At 46.3% G+C, this 21934-nt stretch overlaps 1 protein-coding gene across 4 annotated transcripts in view; it reads left to right on the forward strand.

Moving 5' to 3' along the window:
- Nucleotides 1-21934, forward strand: part of DLG2 (discs large MAGUK scaffold protein 2) — a 793095-nt gene that overhangs the window by 448608 nt on the left and 322553 nt on the right. The window lies entirely within an intron of this gene.

Genomic DNA, 21934 nt, shown 5'->3' on the forward strand with positions numbered 1-21934 from the left:
TCAGGATTTTCTGCTGGGAACTTTGGAAGCCCAAAAGTCAGAGATCAGCTAATCATCAGATGGAAATCATCCTCAGATTATGTTTGTCTTTCGCCTTTTCTTTGATTATATTCTTGACAAAGGCCGGGATGCGCTTCCCCAAAACAGTTATCACCTTGCGATGATGTCATCATCTTATGCCCAGTGATTCACCACACCCTTTTTTTCTGGCCTGCTTATTTATTCACGATCCCTTCCGCAGCGTACCCGCGAACGATGTATGGATTTGGCAAGGCGGGGAGATGCAAGCCATAAGAGGCTCAAATTTTAAATTTGTTCTGGTCACAAACCAGAAGCAACTGAGTCACTCACATTTCCTCCACGTTAACTCCTCCCTGCCAAGTATCCCTTTAGTGAGCAGTATTTCCCTGTAGGTGACATTTAACGAGGCTTCCCGGGAGGTGAAGTGTATCTGTACCACGACCAGAGCTAGTGGATTGATTTTATTTGTTTGTTTATTTATTTACTTATTTTCATTTAGGTGAGCCCAGGTAGCTGGGTCCTTAATCCCATCTTCACCCCCATCCCAACCCCCAGGCATTAATTATGTGATTCTGGAAGCTATAGTCTGTTGGTCTACTTCATTCATTCATTCATTCAGTCGTATTTATTGAGCGCTTACTCTGTGCAGAGCACTGTACTAAGCACTTGGGAAGTCCAAGTTGGCAACATCTAGAGACGGTCCCTACCCAACAGCGGGCTCACAGTCTAGAAGGGGGAGACAGACAACAAAACAAAACATATTAACAAAATAAAATAAATAGAATAAATATGTACAAATAAAATAAATAAATAAATATTCATTCATTCATTCATTCAGTCATATTTATTAATCAATCAATCTATCGTATTTATTGAGCGCTTACTGTGTGCATTTATTAAGCACTTACTGTGTGCACAGCACTGTATTAAGCGCTTGGGAAGCGCAAGTTGGCAACATATAGAGATCCAGAGGCTTCCAGGATCACTACTGGATACGTTGAGTGTGTGTCTGTCGACAGAGGTGGTTGTCATTACAAGTTTTCGCTGCGTGTCTGTTCTTATGATATGGTCTGCTCTTGGCCCAAGCGGAGCAGGAAAGAGCGGCCGTGGAGAGGGGTTGGTGGCAAGTCAGAGGCGGCTATAAGTGGGCACTGGGAACTCTGGTCCGGGACCACTGAAAATGCCGGGAATGGCTCCGGGTTGGATGGAGCAGGGCTGTCTATGTGGGGTCGCCATGGCCACAGTCAGTGGGGCCAAGCCACAAGATGACAGGGAGGACACGGGCCTTGAAGCCTTCCTGCTCCGTTCTCCAAGGCTTCGGAAGGCAGAGGCGCCGTGACGAGGTAGATGCATTTTCCCAGCCGGGTCGGATTGGAGATCAGTTAGTGTTAGCGGCAGGGGGACGGGAACCGGGAGCATCCACACCGGGGTGGATTGGTGGGGCTGGGATAGACCTTGGCCAAGGTTGCCCAGCCCCGGGGCTGCCCCTCGAGGGGCACCGCCCCCACCCACCCCCGCCGAAGCAGGGTTCATTGTCAACACTCAAGGGAGGCTTGTGGGGCTCCGATTCTACTGCATGACCTTCCTCCTTTTACTGGGTTCAGGTGGGGATGTAGTGTGGAAAAGCAGACTTGGAAGCAGCGCAAAAATAAATTGAACTGCTTTCAGGCCCTCCGCCTCAGCACCATGCAAGGGGCGGTGGTTAGGGCGGAGGGATCATCATCATCATCAATTGTATTTATTGAGCACTTACTATGTGCAGAGCACTGTACTAAGCGCTTGGGAAGTACAAATTGGCAACATATAGAGACAGTCCTTACCCAACAGTGGGCTCACAGTCTAAAAGGGGGAGACAGAGAACAAAACCAAACATACTAACAAAATAAAATAAATAGAATAGATATGTACAAGTAAAATAAATAAATAAATAAATAGAGTAATAAATATGTACAAACATATATACATATATACAGGTGCTGTGGGGAAGGGAAGGAGGTAAGATGAGGGGAATGGAGAGGGGGACGAGGGGGAGAGGAAGGAAGGGGCTCAGTCTGGGAAGGCCTCCTGGAGTAGGTGAGCTCTCAGCAGGGCCTTGAAGGGAGGAAGAGAGCTAGCTTGGCGGATGGGCAGAGGGAGGGCATTCCAGGCCCGGGGGAGGACGTGGGCCGGGGGTCGATGGTGGGACAGGCGAGAACGAGGTACGGTGAGGGATCTAGGTGATGGAGAAGGGCATTGGCCACCAATCAATCAATCAATCAATCATATTTATTGAGTGCTTACTGTGTGCAGAGCACTGTACCAAGCGCTTGGGAAGTACAAGTTGGCAACACATAGAGACAGTCCCTACCAGAATGGAGGGGGGCAGAGAGGCGCCCTGAGGGAGATGGCTGGAGGAAGGGGGAGCAAGGGATTTGGGGAGAGAAGAGGCAGGAAGGTCACAGAGTGGCTGGGCCCCCTTCATGAGCTTGGGAGACTCTGGCTTCCCCCACAAAGTCTCATCCAGCCCTCTCCCAATCTGTCCCGCTGCCACTCCTCTTAGGCAGTGACAGGATAGATGTTGATTGATCAGAGACTTATGATGCGTGCCTAGGTCACACTCCCAGAATCCCTGGAAATTTCGCTGCGTTCCTCTATATCAACTTGAGATTTGTTGTACGGAAAAGAACAAATCCCACGTTGTGAGTCAAGCGGAGAGTTAAAAAAGATACGAACCAGACTCTCGGAGCCGGCCTGCTTATAAAGTAATCACATTTTACCTCAAAGAAGGGGATTCAGCCCAAAAAGACCAAATGCTAACGTAGTGCCGGCACACTGGGCAGATATGCCTCCGGTCCCTGCCAAAAAGGCCTGGGATCCCACATCCTCATGACATGCAGTAATAAGATTCAGGTTCGGTTTTGGGGTTGTTTTTTATTATGGTATTTGTTAAACACTCACTGAGCCAGCCACTGTACTACAAGCTGGGATAGGAGGTACAAAGTCCCTGTCCCTACTAGTAGGGCAAGGCCCTACTGAGAGCTCACCTCCTCCAGGAGGCCTTCCCAGACTGAGCCCCTTCCTTCCTCTCCCCCTCGTCCCCCTCTCCATCCACCCCATCTTACCTCCTTCCCTTCCCCACAGCACCTGTATATATGTATATATGTTTGTACATACTTATTACTCTATTTATTTATTTATTTATTTTACTTGTACATATCTATTCTATTTATTTTATTTTGTTAGTATGTTTAGTTTTGTTCTCTGTCTCCCCCTTTTAGACTGTGAGCCCACTGTTGGGTAGGGACTGTCTCTATATGTTGCCGACTTGTACTTCCCAAGCGCTTAGTCCAGTGCTCTGCACACAGTAAGCGCTCAATAAATACGATTGATGATGATGATGATATGTTGCCAACTTGTATTTCCCAAGCGCTTAGTCCAGTGCTCTGCACACAGTAAGCGCTCAATAAATACGATTGATGATGATGATATGTTGCCAACTTGTACTTTCCAAGCGCTTAGTCCAGTGCTCTGCACACAGTAAGCGCTCAATAAATACGATTGATTGATTGATTGATTGATTGTCCCCCCCCCCGTGGGGCTCACAGTCTTAATCCCCATTTTACAGATGAGGGAACCAGAGAAGTGAAGGGACTTACCCAGGGTCACCCAGCTCGTTCCGACAAGTGGCGGAGCCGGCTTGAGAACCCAAGCCTTTCTAACCCCCAGGCCCGTGCTCTATTTTATTCAATCGCATTTATTGAGCGCTTACTGTGTGCAGAGCACTGTACTAAGCGCTTGGGAAGTACAAGTTGGCAACATATGGATCCCATATATAACGGGATCCGTTAGGCCGCTCCATTTCTCACCTGATGCTTGGCTCTGGCAATCTTCCCCACTCAGGTAATTGCAGGGTGTGCAATTACAAGAATAAAAGAATAAAACCTACTTCAGAAAGGGGTCCCTCCCTCTGCCGCCTGAAAACTTCAGCAAAGTGTCAGAGCAGCCCAGAAGGCTCTGAGCAGGAGACGGTTTAATTGTAGGGCTGCAGGCCATCTTTTTTACTCTGCTAACTATGGCTAATCTCAGTAACACCTTCTTCCTTGTGATTTCACAAGTTTCCCTTTTCATTCACATTCCCTTCAGCAACCGGCAAGGTTATAGTAAAGGACACTCTTTATTTTTCGGATTGCAAAATGACTCATTGTTAAAAACACAACAAAGTGCCACTGCTTAATGAATTAAGCAGCCTGCCCTCCACTCACAAGCTGACTCTCCCTCTCTACCATCCCTCTGCACCTCCAGTTCCACCGGAGTTTGAAATGAAACCGTCATGTCACGGAAAGGGTGATTTTTCCAGTAATGATTTAATTTGGTGTTTGTTTTGTGCCCTAATTGTTTAAGCCATCAATAGCACTCCGTGGGTATCTTGGAAATGGGAAATAGAATGGGAAACCCATCAAATTATGTTTCCCTAAAGTCACCTAGGCATTAGAGAAGCAGCGTGGCTCAATGGAAAAGGGCCCGGGCTTTGGAGTCAGAGGTCATGGGTTCAAATCCCAGCTCTGCCAATTGTCAGCTGTGTGACTTTGGGCAAGTCACTTCTCTTCTCTGGGCCTCAGTTACCTCATCTGTAAAATGGGGATGAAGACTGTGAGCCCCACGGGGGACAACCTGATTACCTTGTAACCTCCCCAGCGCTTAGAACAGTGCTTTGCACATAGTAAGCGCTTAATAAATGCCATTATTATTATTATTATTATCTAGTCATTTGGAGAGAGTCGGGGAGAAGGGGGCGGAGAGATGGGGGAGGAGGAGCAAGGGAAAGGGAGAAGAGGATGGAAAGGGAGAGGGGAGGAGGAGAATGGGAAGGAAGGGAGAACTGAGAGGCGTGGGAAGAGGGAGAGGAATAGAAAAGGAAGAAGACAGAAGAAGGGGAAGGAAGGGAGGAGAGGAAGGTAAGGAAGAGAGCAAGGAGAAGAGGTAACTTCTCAGAGCCTCAGTTACCTCATCTGTAAAATGGGGATTAATTCCTTCTCCCTCCTACTTGGACTGTGAGCGTCATGTGGACAGAGACTGTGTCAAACTCCATGATCCCTAATCTACCTCAGAGTTTAGTAGAGTATCTGGCACATAGTAAGTGCTTAAAGAATACTGTAAAAAAAAAAGTACCGTTTTTAAAAAGGGAGAGAAAGGAAGAGAAGGGAGAAGAAGGTAGAGAGGAAGAAAGAAGAGGAAAGGGAGGAAGGAGGCGATAAGCGAGGAGAAAAAAGAGTCGAAGGAAGCAGTGTTTTATTTGAACTGGAAGAGATAGTAGAGCTCAAATAATTGCATTTCAGATTTGTAACAACTTTGCTGCTGGGGCTTTGTACTTTCACGAGACTGTGACCTGCCAGCTCCAGAGGTGCAAAGGCTGAGCCCAGCACAAATTACACTCCGAGGGGGAAAGGAAGGAGAGGAAAGAAGCACAGCAGGAGGAAGAGGGAGAGCAGGAAAAGCAGAGTAACAGGAGGTTTGGGAGAGTGGAGGAAAGTGCAGTAATCCAAAGTCAGAATGAAGTTCCTGAAGCAAGCGCTTAGTACAGCACTCTGCACACAGCAAGCACTCCATAAATACAATTGAATGAAAAGCACCATCAGTGAGGCATCTCTCTAGCTATTGAGAAGCAGCATGGCCTAGGGGAAAGAGCTCGAGGCTGGGAGTCATTCATTCATTCAATCATTTATTGAGCGCTTACTGTGTGCAGAGCACCGTACTAAGCACTTGGGAAGTACGGGTTCTAATCCTAGCTCCCGCCACTTACTAATCGTCACCGCATTCCTCCAAGCCTCAAAGCAGGTATCAAGCACTTATTGTGTGCAGAGCACTGTCCTAAGTGCTTGGAGACTACAATGCAACAATTTAACAGACACATTCCCTGCCCACAACGAGCTTACCGTCTAGAGTGGGAGACAGACATAAATCCTGGCTGGGTGAACCATGGGCTAATTCAATTCAGTCTTGGCCTCGCTGATTTTTCTACGTTCTTGACTTGAGGACGTGTCCTTTCCTTTCACTGGTTAGAGAGTGATCCTCGTGTCCAACCTGATTACTCTGTAGCTACCCCGGTGCTTAGAACAGTCCCTGGTACCTAGTAAGCACTTAGTGCTTAACAAATACCATTAAAATTAAAAAAAGGCCACCAAAGTGTATCAGTCGGTTACCAGTTATCAACTCCCCATTCCCCCCGCCTTACCTCCTTCCCCTCCCCGCAGCACCTGTATATATATTTGTACGGATTTATTACTCTATTTATTTTACTTGTACATATTTACTACTCTATTTTATTTTGTTAGTATGTTTTGTTTTGTTGTCTGTCTCCCCCTTTTAGACTGTGAGCCCACTGTCAGGTAGGGACCGTCTCTATACGTTGCCGACTTGGACTTCCCAAGCGCTTAGTCCAGTGCTCTGCACACAGTAAGCACTCAATAAATACAATTGAATGAATGAATGAATATGTGGTTATTCAAAGGTGATGAAAGATGTCGTTTGAAATGATTGGAAATTACTCAGTATCCACTGCTCCTCAGTGCATTCCTGTGTCTCCTCCTCCTCCTCATTTGCCTCTTCTTCCTCCTCCCCATCACCTTTCTCCTACCCGCCTCTTCCACTGGTGTTCTCGGTTTCAGAGACAACGGCCCCCCTAACAGTAATAGCAGGAGCAATAGTATTTATTAAGCACTTAAAGTGTGCGGCACATGATACTAAACACTTGGAGAGAATATACAGGTGGAAATTAGACTCACTTCCCGTGAAACTGCTTTTTTCCTTTTTGTTAAGGAGCTTGGTCAAGCGCTATGTGCCAGGCACTGCACTAAGCACTGGAGGCAAATTCATTCATTCATTCATTCAATCGTATTTATTGAGCGCTTACTGTGTGCAGAGCACTGTACCAAGCGCTTGGGTAGTCCAAGTTGGCAACATCTAGAGACGGTCCCTACCTAACAGCGGGCTCACAGTCTAGAAGGGGGAGACAGCAAAACAAAACATATTAACCAAATAAATAGAATAAATATGTACAAATAAAATAAATAGAGTAATAAATCCGTACAAACATATATACATATATACAGGTGCTGTGGGGAGGGGAAGGAGGTAAGGCGGGGGGGATGGGGAGGGGAAGGAGCTAATCAGTTCGCACATAGTCCACATCCCAGGTGGGACTCACAGTTTTAATCCCCATTTTAGAGATGAGGTAACAGCCCTTCTAGACTGTGAGCCCACTGTTGGGTAGGGACCGTCTCTATATGTTGCCAACTTGTACTACCCAAGCACTTAGTACTTGCTCTGCACACAGTAAGCTCTCAATAAATATGATTGATTGATTGATTGAGACACCGAGAAGTGACGTGCCCCACAGCAGTGAAGAGGCAGAGCTGGGATTAGAACTCAGGCCCTTCGACTCCAAGGCCTCGTTGCTTTCCTCCATGCGTCTCTCCGTGTCCGTCTCCCTGTCTCTTTCTCTTCCTCCTCCTCCGCCGCCTGTCAGCTGGGTGACTTTGGGCAAGTCACTTCACTTCTCTGTGCCTCAGTGACCTCATCTGCAAAATGGGGATGAAGACTGAGCCCACTGTCTCTGAAATCGAGAAGACCGGTGGAAGAGGTGGGGAGGAGAAAGGTGGAGGGGATGGGGAGGAGGAAGAAGAGGCAAATGAGGAGGAGGAGACACAGGAATGCACTGAGGAGCAGTGGATACCGAGCAATTTCCAATCATTTCAGACGACATCTTTCATCACCTTTGAATAACCGCATAGAGCTCCCCTTTCTAGACTGTGAGCCCACTGTTGGGTAGGGACCATCTCTAGATGTTGCCAACTTGGACTTCCCAAGCGCTTAGTACAGTGCCCTGCACGCAGTAAGCGCTCAATAAATACGATTGAATGAATGAATGAATGAACGTGGGACAACGTGATCACCTTGTATCTGCCCCACAGTGCTTGGCACATAGTAAGAGCTTAACAAATACCGTCAACACCATCATCAACAAGCCGCTTCCTCTTCCTCCGGTTGATACATCAGTGCCCCGCACACAGGGAGTGCTCAGTAAATAGCACCGATGGGTTGGATTTAGCCTTTCGGCAAGCAACTTTCTCTTGGGTTTTCCCTTCTTCGGCTTGTGATTTAGGAACTGCCATAATAATAATAATAATAATAATAATAAATGCCATTATTATTAACTGGGTGCCAAACCGCTGCCAACCTATGGCTGCTAGAGCCTAATCGGGGCAACCCGTAGGAAAAAAAGATTGGAAAGCGATGGATGGGCACTTGTCCAGCTCATCCCTGGCGGAGCGAGGCTTGTTTGCCCTCCTTGTCTTTCCCCACATCTGCTTCAGTCCCCGAGCACTCAGATCACATCATCCTTTTGGGTTTTTTGATGGTTTTCTCTTCAGTGCTTACTGTGTGCCCGCCACTGTAATAATAATAATAATTATGGTATTTCTGAAGAGCTTACTACGTGTCCGGCACTGTAATAACAATAATAATAATTGTTATGGTATTTCTTCAGGGCTTACCGTGTGCCAAGCACTCACTTTACTAAGCGCCGGAGGATTGTAAGGAAATCGGTTGGACACGGTCCCAGTCCCGCAAGGGGCTCCGAGTCTTAATCTCCATTTTTAAAGATGAGGTAATTGAGGTACAGAGAAGTGAAGTGACCAGCCCAAGGTCACTTAACAGACAAGTGGTGAAGTCGGGATTTGAACCCGGGTCCTTCTGACTCTGAGGCCTGTGATCTGATCAGAGAAGCAGCATACATTCATTCATTCAATTCATTCAATCGTATTTGGCTCAGTGGAAAGAGCCCGGGCTTTGGAGTCAGAGGTCTTGGGTTCAAATCCCGGCTCCGCCACTTGTCAGCTGGGGGACTTTGAGCAAGTCACTTCACTTCTCTGGGCCTCAGTTCTCTCATCTGTAAAATGGGGATGAAGACTGTGAGCCCACCGTGGGACAACCTGATCACCTTGTAACCTGCTCAGCGCTTAGAACAGTGCTTTGCACATAGTAAGCGCTTAATAAATGCCATCATTATTGTTATTAAAAGCAAAATCGGTAGGGTGCTGTGGCTAGAGGAACAGAATTTCAGGCTCCTGGTAGCTCAGAGGCTGAGGCATACCGAGAGCCACAGTGCTCACTGCAGCAGCTGCTGGTGGTGTTTGTTGAGCATTTATTGTGTGCCAGACAGTGTACTAATCGCTGGGGTGGATACAAGCAAATCGGGTTGGACACGGTCCCTGTCCCACTTGGGGCTCACAGTCTTAATCCCCATTTTACAGATGAGGGAATTGAGGCCCAGAGAAGTGAAGTGATTTGCCCGTGGCCACACACAGCGGACAAGTGGGGATTAGAACCCAGATCCTTCAGACTCCCAAGCCCGGGCTCTATCCGGAGCGGAAGGGGGGGAGTAGCAGGTGAAGAGAGATGATAGGGAGAGTCTGGGCGCTTAGCACAGCTTTCTTACCCTTTAAGCGCTCCATCAGTACTGGTGACGGCTGATTTGGCGGCCGCTCATCGCCACAGGGAAGTCAGCCGGGTGGCCAGCGACGGCACTCAAAAGTAGCTGCCACGTTGAGCGGCGGGATTGGGGTATTCCGGATGGTCCCGGAAATCCAACCCTATTAAGCAGAGAAATTGCTGCAGGTTCACGACGGAAAGAATAGCAGAGGAGTTGGAGGCGGGGAAGCAGCAGAAGGAAAGACTGTTGGCAGCAGGAGGGTGGTAGGAGAGAGAAATAAAAATGGGAAAACGGTCGTAAAATGAGCTGAAGGCGAGCAGCGGGGACGTCGACGTAAGCGCTAAGCGGGGCCATTGGATGGACGCAGTTTGGGAAAGAGGAGACTCAAATCTGTCCCGTCCTGGTTTCCTGGGGGACACGGGATAGCAGTTTACTAGGGGCCCTGTGATGAAAGATGGATTCTGTTTTTCTAAAGATTTGAGTAATTCCAAGCCCGGCTCATTCCGCCACTGGACTGCAAAGGGACTCTCTAGTGTTCTTGATTGCCAACTTGTACTTCCCAAGCGCTTAGTACAGTGCTCTGCACACAGTAAGCGCTCAATAAATATGATTGATTGACTTTGAAATGGGAGCAAGTCACACCACGCTCTTGGCAACAGTGGACTGTAAGCTCATTAAGGACGGGGAATGTGTCTGCTAAATCCATTGTATTGTACTCAGCACTTAGTAAAGTGCTCCGCACATAGCACTGAATAAATGAATAAATTACGGTGATTGATTGATTGATTGATTGATTGGATGGGGCCCATGGCAACCTGGGAACATCAGCGAGAGGACAAATCCTAAGGGCAATGTAGCCGCCACGTTGAGCAGTGGGATTGGGGTATTCCGGATGGTCCCGGAAATCCAACCCTATTAAGCGGAGAAATTGCTGTAGGTTCACGACGGAAAGAATGGGCTGCCTCGTCGCATCTGGAAAAAATCACACCAACGGCTGTAATGTTTCTAAGCAACCGCAAATTGTAGCTGTATCCCCCCCCCGAAAAAAAAAAAAAAAGAAAATGGTCCATGGGAAGTTAAGACTCTAATTTTCCGATTGCCTTAGCCTAGATGGACTAGGGCGAATAAAGCTTAGCGGGCCAAGTTCAGCATCCATTCTTCACTTATTAATCACAGATTTTGTGGGAGAGCAAGCCACTGCTCCGTAAAACGCGAATCGGGTCTTTCAGGCATTCCGAATAAAACGTATGATTCGGATCTGCAGTCTGTGGTATGGAATAATTACTTGCAAAAGTGGAAGGGAACATTGAAAATCAGGGGGATATTAACAGTACGAATCTGCAGTTGTGCAAAGGCATTTCATTGAGCGTGGTATTTTGTTTATTCAAATTGAGTAGGATCCAATTATTATGAAACCACATTTCACTAAAGATGATCTTACCCCTTGGAAACAGGAAGGCGACGAATGTGATTCATTCATTTTTCTCCCTGGTTAAGCCATCCGGATTTGCATTTGGGCTGATTAATTTGCATGCAAATATACTGTATATAAATTATCTTTTAGAAGCACCTGACCGTGAATATGCTCTCCCTGTTTCCCGGCTGGCTAGTGATATTTACTAGGAGCTTACTATAGTCTAAAGCACAGGGGAGGATACAAGAAAATCAAACCAAACACAGTCCTTGTCCCACAGGGGACTCACAAGCCCTGTATGGGATGGAAATTGTGTCTGACCTAATTATCTTGTAGCTACTCGAGACATCAGTACAGTGCTTAGAGCAGTGCTTCGCACATAGTAAGCGCTTAAATGCCATCATTATTATTGTTATTATTATAGAAAGCACATAACAAATAACAGTATTGTTAGGGAGAACAGGTATTTTATCATTTCACATGTGAAAAAGCTGAAGAATCAGAGAGGTTAAGTAACTTTGCCCAAGGTCACGAAGCATTACTGTGAGCCCCACGTGGGGCAACCTGATCATCTTGTATTCCCCCCCAGCGCTTAGAACAGTGCTTTGCACATAGTAAGCGCTTAACAAATGCCATCATTATTATTATTATTATAGAAAGCACATAACAAATAACAGTATTGTTAGGGAGAACAGGTATTTTATCATTTCACATGTGAAAAAGCTGAAGAATCAGAGAGGTTAAGTAACTTTGCCCAAGGTCACGAAGCATTACTGTGAGCCCCATGTGGGGCAACCTGATCATCTTGTATTCTCCCCAGCGCTTAGAACAGTGCTTGGCACATAGTAAGCGCTTAACAAATGCCATCAGTATAATTATTATAGAAAGCACATAACAAATAACAGTATTGTTAGGGAGAACAGGTGTTTTATCATTTCACATGTGAAAAAGCTGAAGAATCAGAGAGGTTAAGTAACTTGCCCAAGGTCACGAAGCATTACTGTGAGCCCCATGTGGGGCAACCTGATCATCTTGTATTCTCCCCAGTGCTTAGAACAGTGCTTGGCACATAGTAAGCGCTTAACAAATACCATCATTATTATTATTATTAATCAATCAATCAATCAATCAATCGTATTTATTGAGCGCTTACTGTGTGCAGAGCACTGGACTAAGCGCTTGGGAAGTACAAGTTGGCAACATCTAGAGACAGTCCCTACCCAACAGTGGGCTCATAGTCTAGAAGGGGGAGACAGAGAACAAAACCAAACATATTAACAAAATAAAATAAATAGAATAGATATGTACATAAATTATAATAATAAATTATTATTATTTCAACAGCAGAACTGGGGCTAGCTTTCTGGTCCCATGCTCTATTTCTAAGCACCTACTTCTATGCAGCTGGGAGTCAGAAGGACCTGGGTTCTAATCCCTGCTCCGCCACCTGTGTGCTGTGTGACCCTGCACAAGTCACTTAACTTCTCTGGGCCTCAGTTCCCTCGTCGGTAAAATGGGAATTAAGAACGTGAGCCCCAAGTGGAACAGGGACAGTGTCCAACTGGATTATTTTGTATTTACCCCAGAGCATAGAACAGTGCCTGACTCACAGTAATGGCTTAATTAATACCACATTTAGTATTATTCCTAGGAGCAATGACAGCTTAGTCAGGGAAGGCCTCGGAGAGAAGCTTTGATTTTTAATAAGGCTTGAAGGTGAGGGAGATGTGGCCTGTGGAATAGAGGAAGCAGCGTGGCTCAGTGGAAAGAGCCCGGGCTTTGGAGTCAGAGTTCATGGGTTCAAATCCCGGCCCCGCCAATTGTCAGCTGGGGGACTTTGGACAAGTCACTTCACTTCTCTGGGCCTCAGTTCCCTCATCTGTCAAATGCGGATGAAGACTGTGAGCCCCCCGTGGGGCAACCTGATCACCTTGTAACCTCCCCAGCACTTAGAACAGTGCTTTGCACATAGTAAGCGCTTAATAAATGCCATTATTATTATTATTATTATTACTTCTAGCCCAGAAGCAGGATGTTGGCAAGGGGTTAACAGTGAGATAGATGAAATTGAGGTACAGTGAGAAGGTTTGTTTCAGAGGAGCAGAATGTGCGCACTGGGCTACAGCAGGAGATCGGGAGGTAAAGTAGGAGGGGACGAGCTCATTTGAGGGCTTTCGAACAGTGCTTTGCACATAGTAAGCGCTTAATAAATGCCATTATTATTATTATTATTATTAGAGCCGGTGGTAAGGAGCTTCTTTTTGATGAAACAAACAGCATTTCTGTTTGGAGAAGCAGCGTGGCTCAGTGGAAAGAGCCTGGGCTTTGGAGTCAGAGGTCATGGGTTCAAATCGCAGCTCCGCCAACTGTCAGCTGTGTGATTTTGGGCAAGTCACTTCACTTTTCTGGGCCTCAGTTCCCTCATCTGGAAAATGGGGATTAAAACTGGGAGCCCCCCCCGTGGGGCAGCCTGATCACCTTGTAACCTCCCCAGTGCTTAGAACAGTGCTTTGCACATAGTAAGCGCTTACTCGTCCCTCTCTCCATCCCCCCATCTTACCTCCTTCCCTTCCCCACAGCACCTGTATATATGGATATATGTTTGTACATATTTATTACTCTATTTATCTTACATGTACATATCTATTCTATTTATTTTATTTTGTTAGCATGTTTGGTTTTGTTCTCTGTCTCCCCCTTCTAGACTGTGAGCCCACTGTTGGGTAGGGACTGTCTCTATGTGTTGCCAACTTGTACTTCCCAAGCGCTTAGTACAGTGCTCTGCACACAGTAAGCGCTCAATAAATATGATTGATTGATTGATTGATTGAACAAATACATTATTATTATTATTATGAGGCAGTTAGTATGCAACCACTGAAAGTTCTTGAGGTGCGGGGCGATGTGGACTAGACTGTGAGCCTGCTGTTGGGTAGGGACCGTCTCTATCTGTTGCCAACTTGTACTTCCCAAGCGCTTAGTACAGTGCTCTGCACACAGTAAGCACTCAATAAATACGATTGATTGATTGAACAGTTTTGTGCAAAAATGATCTGGGCGGCACAGTGAACTATGGACTGGTACGGGGAGAGACTGGAGGTCACTGAGAAGCGACAGGCATCCCATTGCCTACAGAAGCAGCTTGGCTCAGTGGAACGAGCCCGGGCTTTGGTGTCAGAGGTCATGGGTTCAAATCCCAGCTCCGCCACTTGTCAGCTGTGTGACTTTGGGCAAGTCGCTTAACTTCTCTGTGCCTGTTCCCTCATCTGTAAAATGAGGATGAAGACTGTGAGCCCCGCGTGGGACAACCCGATCAACTTGTAACCTCCCCAGCGCTTAGAACCGTGCTTTGCACATAGCAAGTGATTAATAAATGCCATCATTATTATTATTATTATCGCCATTTGACAGATGGGGAAACCGAGACCCAGAGAAGTTAGGTGACCGACTCAAGGTCATACCGCAGACGAGTGGCAGAGCCGGGATAGACTCTGGCCTGCTGCGTCCCAAGTGAGTCAGGGGACTTTGCCGTCCACAGCTGGCTGGTCACACTCTGTTGGATGTGCATGTCTTGACTGCACACAACTTTGGGGTGTGAAACAAGTATACGTACACACACTCCACCTCCCCACCACGGGACAAATTGCCCCATTCTGATTATTTCCGCTTCTATCAGCATCTAATTTCAGCTCCCCGGGATCACAATCTCTCTCCGCTGCCCGGCCGAGCCCTTTTGATGTAGGCGGAAGATTGGGTGGGTGTAAAGGAATCTCGAATGAATGACAAAATGCACACGCCTCGCCTCAGAGAAAAGGAAAAACCGCATGTTTTAAAAGGGGGACACGTGCTGCTTTTCTCCCCGATTTCTCCAACACCCTCCGAGAGCAGGGTAATAATAGGGAGACCGAAGGCGAGGTTCAAGAGAACCCGAGAGCCTGCCGCGCTTGGGTCCAGAGGCCTGGTTTTCCTTGTTTTTCACAGGGAACGTTTCCTTTTAAGAGGAAGCTTGCCAAGTGGAGGGTGATGGAGAGCAGGCAGTTTGAGGGAACTGAGGCTTAAATCAATCAATCAATCCATCAATCGTATTTATTGAGCGCTTACTGTGTGCAGAGCACTGGACTAAGCACTTGGGAAGTACAAGTTGGCAACATATAGAGACAGTCCCTACCCAACAGTGGGCTCACAGTCTAGAAGGGGGAGACAGACAGCAAAACCAAACATATTAACAAAATAAAATAAATAGAATAGATATGCCCTAGATAGTACAGTGCTCTGCACACAGTAAGCGCTCAATAAATACGATTGATTGATATGCCCAAGGTCACATGGCAGACTAATGGCCGAGCCAGGACTAGCTGCTTCTCCCATCTCCATCTCCGGATGCAAATATATGCCGTGGGCAGGGAACACCACTGTTTGTTGTACTTTTCCAAGCACTTAGTACAGTTTCACCTGTTTACTTGTTTTGTTTTGCTGTCTGCCTCCCCCTTCTAGACTGTGAGCCCGTTGTTGGGTAGGGACCATCTCTGTATGTTGCTAACTTGTACTTCCCAAGCGCTTAGTCCAGTGCTCTGCACACAGTAAGCGCTCAACAAATACGATTGAGTGAATAAATACGACTGAATGAATGAATGATGGGTCACCCGACAGCAAGTTCTGGATTTGCTCCCAACAGACCTACAGTCTAGAGAGACGAGAAGCAGCGTGGCTCAGTGGAAAAGAGCCCGGGCTTTGGAGTCAGAGGTCATGGGTTCGAATCCCAGCTCCGCCACATGTCTGCTGTGTGACCTTGGGCCAGTCACTTAACTTCTCTGAGCTTCAGTTCCCTCATCTGTGAAATGGGGATTAAGACTGTGAGCCCCCCGTGGGACAACCTGATCACCTTGTATCCCCCCCAAGGGCTTAGAACAGTGCTCTGCACATAGTAAGCGCTTAACAAATGCCATCATTATTATTATTATTATTATTTGATATCTTTACATCAGTTGGCCGAGATTACCTTCAAACAGTACTGAGTGGGCACTCACTTTGGTCATCATAGTTCTTTTTAAACCAGGCATCAGCGGTTGGGTGGTATTTCCAGGGCATGCGCCAGGGATAGAATTTTTTCTGACCGCCTTTATAGAAGCAAATTTGCTTCACTGGCTATATTTCCATGTAGCAGAGACCATAACTCAAAATAGGAGGGTTTGACTCCCGTTGAAGTGACAACCACACAGATTTTTTAGTTGTGAGTAAGCTGCCTGGAAATGAATGACTTTTCCTCCATCCAGGCCTGCACACCGAGGCTATGAATGAATGGATAGAATTGGGCATTTTTGTTCTTGAAGCAGATTCATTCATTCATTCAGTCGTATTTATAGTGATGGCATTTGTTAAGCGCTTACTATGTGCAAAGCACTGTTCTAAGCGCTGGGGAGGTTACAAGGTGATCAAGTTGTCCCACGTGGGGCTCACAGTCTTAATCCCCATTTTTACAGATGAGGTCACTGGGGCTCAGAGAAGTTAAGTGACTTACCCAAGGTCACACAGCAGACTTGTGTTGGAGTCGGAATTCGAACCCATGACCTCTGACTCCAAAGCCCGGGCTCTTTCCACTGAGCCACGCTGCTTCTCTTTATTTATTTATTGAGCGCTTACTGTGTGCGGAGCACTGGACTGAGCGCTTGGGAAGTCCAAGTTGGCAACATCTAACCCAACAGCGGGCTCACCGTCTAGAAGGGGGAGACAGAGAACGAAACAAAACATATTAACGAAATCAAATAAATAGAATAAATAGGTAGAAATAGGAGTTCTCATATCAATCATTGGTGTTTATTGAGCTCTTACCGTGTGCAAAGCACTGTACCAATCACTTGGGAAAATACAACAGAGTTGATAGGCATGATCTCTGACTAGAAGGAATTTACAGTCCATAGGGGTAGGCAGACGTTAAAACAGATTTTGAATCGAAGGAATAGCCGAGAATAAAAATGCAGAAATTCTGTGGGACTGGGTGAATATCAAAGTGCTTTAGAGATTCATTCATTCAATCGTATTTATTGAGCGCTTACTGTGTGCAGAGCACTGTACTAAGCACTTGGGAAGTACAAGTTGGCAACATCTAGAGATGGTCCCTACCCAACAGTCATTCAATCGTATTTATTGAGCGCTTACTGTGTGCAGAGCACTGTACTAAGAGCTTGGGAAGTACAAGTTGGCAACATATAGAGACGGTCCCTACCCAACAGTCATTCAATCGTATTTATTGAGCGCTTACTGTGTGCAGAGCACTGTACTGAGCGCTTGGGAAGTACAAGTTGGCAACATATAGAGACAGTCCTTACCCAACATTCATACAATTGTATTTATTGAGCGCTTACTGTGTGCAGAGCACTGTACTAAGCGCTTGGGAAGTACAAGTTGGCAACATGGAGAGACGGTCCCGACCCAACAACGGGCTCACAGTCTAGGAGGGGGAGACAGAGAACCAAACAAAACATGTGGACAGGTGTCAAGTCATCAGAATAAATAGAAGTAAGGCTAGGTGCACATCATGAACTAAATAAATAGAATGGGAAATATGTACAAGTAAAATAGAGTCATAAATCTGTACAAACATATATACTTCTAGACTGTGAGCCCGCTGTTGGGTAGGGACCATCTCTATATGTTGCCAACTTGTACTTCCCAAGCGCTTAGTATAGTGCTCTGCACACAGGAAGCGCTCAGTAAATACGATTGATTGATTGATTGATTGGGGAGAGGAAAAAGGGGGCTCAGTTGGGGAAGGCCTCTTGGAGGAGGTGAGCTCATGAAATGCAATTACCCCCTGAGCAGAATGCCGTGAGCCATTGCAGACGCGGGGAGACATTAGGATGTAATTTTCTCTATTATGGATTTAGTGTAAAAATACCCAGCACGATGTTACCTCTGGTCATTTTTAATTTAGAACTAAATCCATTTGATTGTGACGATGGCTTGCCTGAGTGAGGGCGTGGGGCGGTGGGGGATGTGTTTTCAGAGATAATCAATCAATCAATCGTATTTATTGAGCGCTTACTGTGTGCAGAGCACTGTACTAAGCGCTTGGGAAGTACAAGTTGGCAACATATAGAGACGGTCCCTACCCAACAGTGGGCTCACAGTCTAAAAGGGGGAGACAGAGAACAAAACCAAACATACTAAGAAAATAAAATAGACTAGATCTGTACAAGTAAAATAAATAAATAAATAGAGTAATAAATATGTACAAAAATATATACATATATACAGGTGCTGTGGGGAAGGGAACAAGGTAAGATGGGGGGATGGAGAGGGGGGCGAGGGGGAGAGGAAGGAAGGGGCTCAGTCTGGGAAGGTCTGAGGAAGATAAGTGTCCTGAATGAAATGTCCCTTCATTTTGCTGTGAATTTTGAGCTGTAATTGCCAGTGCTATTGGGCACCAAATGTAATTGCTGCAAATTTCATTTGAGAAGGGGTTAGTTAACTAAGCTCGGGCACCATTCAACACGGATGTCGAAAGAGTAACAATAATGATGTTGGTATTAAGTGCTTACCGTGCTCTAAGCTCTGGGTTGTATACGAGGAAATAATAATAATAATAATGGCATTTATTAAGCGCTTACTATGTGCAAAGCACTGTTCTAAGCGCTGGGGAGGCTACAAGGTGATCAGGTTGCCCCACGGGGGGCTCACAGTCTTACTCCCCATTTTACAGATGAGGTCACTGAGGCACAGAGAAGTGAAGTGACTTGCCCAAAGTCACACAGCTGACAATTGACAGAGCCGGGATTTGAACCCCTGACCTCTGACTCCAAATAATAATGGCATTTATTAAGCGCTTACTATGTGCATAGCCCTGTTCTAAGCGCTGGGGAGGCTACAGGGTGATCAGGGTGTCCCACGGGGGGCTCACAGTCTTAATCCCCATTTTGCAGATGAGGGAACTGAGGCCCAGAGAAGTGAAGTGACTTGCCCAAAGTCACACAGCTGACAATTGGCCGAGCCGGGATTTGAACCCCTGACCTCTGACTCCAAATAATAATAATAATAATAATAATAATGGCATTTATTAAGCGCTTACTATGTGCAAAGCACTGTTCTAAGCACTGGGGAGTTTACAAGGTGATCAGGTTGTCCCACGGGGGGCTCACAGTCCTAATCCCCATTTTACAGATGAGGTAACTGAGGCCCAGAGAAGTGAAGTGACTTGCCCAGAGTCACACAGCTGACCAGTGGCGGAGCCAGGATTTGAACTCCTGACCTCCGACTCCAAAGCCCGGGCTCTTTCCACTGAGCCACGCTGCTTCTGTCCCACGAAGAGTTCACAATCGAGCAGGGATCTCATCTCCTTTTTATAGAGGAGGAAACAGAGGCCCAGAGAGGTTAAGTGACTTGTCCTAGGTCACTCAGCAGGGCAATGGCTAAAGGGGAATTAGAACCCAGGTCTTCTGACTCTCAGGCTCAAGTTCTTTCCAGAAGGCCATGCTCCTTTCCTAGGATTATTTAACCTGTTGACCTTGTTTGCTGGGGAGTTTGGTTATTGGTTATCTTTCTCCAAACCCTTGGCCCTCCTTTCTTAATTAATACTTTGCATTCCCCATAAGCATCAGTTGTGTAGAGGTGGTTCACTTAAAAGACTTTTGAACAACGTGGTTGAGTAGCCCTGTGTATTTAGGGGTGCATATCTGATTAAGATTTTATTAAACGAGCCTCGCCAGATAAGAATTACGTCATCTGGCATCTTATAATGAGTGATTTTTTTTTGTTTTATGTGTGTGTATGCAATTGGCGCCAGTTCCGCGTTCACTGTGACCATCTAGTCCCTGCCCTGGGTACCAGCAGTCCACATCAAGTCTTGCAGGATAAACGAGCCTGTTTGTCAATGCCCTGGTCAGACAGAAAATTCATGGCCTCTTTTGGCCGGTTCAGTTGTCCAATTAACGTCGGCCAAATCAAATTAGCTTTAATCAGTCGATCTGCCTCTCAGCCCAGCGGCCTCGTTGGATGAATTTAGCCCTCGAAGGAGACTGACACTCAGCAGACGTGGCGTGGCTTGGCTGAGAGGCGCGGCCAAGGCAAGAACCTCCCAACCCCTGACTACTAGAGAAGCAGCGTGGCTCAGGGAAAAGAGCCCGGGCTTTGGAGTCAGAGGTCACGGGTTCAAATCCCAGATCCGCCAATTGTCAGCTGGGTGACTTTGGGCAAGTCGCTTCACTTCTCCGGGCCTCAGTTCCCTCATCTGTAAAATGGGGATGAAGACTGTGAGCCCCCTGTGGGACAACCTCATCATCTTGTAACCTCCCCAGCGCTTAAAACAGTGCTTTGCACATAGTAAGCACTTAACAAATACCATCATTATTATTATTATTATTATCTGTAAAATGGGGGTGAAGACTGTGAGCCCCCCGTGGGACAACCTCTTCACCTTGTAACCTCCCCAGCGCTTAGAACAGTGCTTTGCACATAGTAAGCGCTTAACAAATACCATTATTATTATCATTATTATTATTATTATCTGTAAAATGGGGGTGAAGACTGTGAGCCCCCTGTGGGACAACCGCATCACCTTGTAACCTCCCCAGCGCTTAAAACAGTGCTTTGCACATAGTAAGCGCTTAACAAATACCATCATTATTATTATTATTATTAACTGTAAAATGGGGGTGAAGACTGTGAGCCCCCCGTGGGACAACCTGATCACCTTGTAACCTCCCCAATGCTTAGAACAGTGCTTTGCACATAGTAAGCGCTCAACAAATGCCATCATTATTATTATTATTATCTGTAAAATGGGGATGAAGACTGTGAACCCCCCGTGGGACAACCTGATCACCTTGTAACCTCCCCAGCGCTTAGAACAGTGCTTTGCACATAGTAAGCGCTTAATAAATGCCATCATTATTGTTATTATTATGGCCACAGAAAAGCATCCTGCTCTTTTTCAGTTTACCTTTTATCTGCGCTGATGCTCCCCATAGAGAATCATACAGTATAGCAAAGGTGTTTATTGAGTGCTTGCTGTGTGCAGAGCACTATACTGAGCGCTTGGGAGAGTACAGACTGTGAGCCCACTGTTGGGTAGGGACTGTCTCTATATGTTGCCAACTTGTCCTTCCCAAGCGCTTAGTACAGTGCTCTGCACACAGTAAGCGCTCAATAAATACAATTGATGATACAGTGAATCATTTTTACTGAGCACTTACTGTTTCTAGAGCACTGTACTAAGTACTTGAGTGGGTAGACGCGGCTCCTTCCTTCAAGGAGCTTACAGTCTAGTCGGGGAGACAGGCACTAAAACAAATTTCAGGTGAGGAGGAGCAACACGGTATGCGTCTACGTACAGAAGTGATGAGGAGGTGGGCTTGGAGTGATTTATTAAGCTGCTTAACAGGTAGAAGTGATATGAGACACAATTAGAGTTTGCAGAAATCTACCGTAGACATCCCAAAGTATTATTTCAATTTGTTAAAGAATGTGCAGGGATGATCTGCTGTCACCATTTAAACCCCCGCACTCGATGACCTTTAATTCAGTTTGAAAAGAGGATATATTTTCAAAAGAAATCAAGCCCCTTGAAGCAACATCTATTTAATCGAGCTGGGAGGAGCGGGGAAGGGAGGAGGCTCTCAGCACCTCCCTGAGAACTCCGGGAAACGGTCCAACTTCCTGTCTGAGATCCACACACCAAGAAGGCATTTTGAGCAACTTCTTTCCATTTTTTCCATTCAATTGTATTTATTGAGCGTTTACTGTGTGCAGAGCACTGTACTAAGCGCTTGGGAAGTCCAAGTTGGCAACATATAGAGACGGTCCCTGCCCAACAGCGGGCTCACAGTCTAGAAGGGGGAGACAGACGACAAAACAAAGCCTATTAACAAAGTAAAATAAATAGAATAAATATGTACAAGTAAAATAAATAGAGTAATAAATACATACAAACATATATACATATATACAGGTGCCGTGGGGAGGGAAAGGAGGTAAGGCGGGGGGGAGGGGGAGGGGGAGGAGGGACTTTCCCCTCTGTTCCCCAAATAATGATGGTA

The sequence above is a fragment of the Tachyglossus aculeatus genome, chromosome 20 (assembly GCF_015852505.1).
Source record: "Tachyglossus aculeatus isolate mTacAcu1 chromosome 20, mTacAcu1.pri, whole genome shotgun sequence".
Lineage (NCBI taxonomy): Eukaryota > Metazoa > Chordata > Mammalia > Monotremata > Tachyglossidae > Tachyglossus > Tachyglossus aculeatus.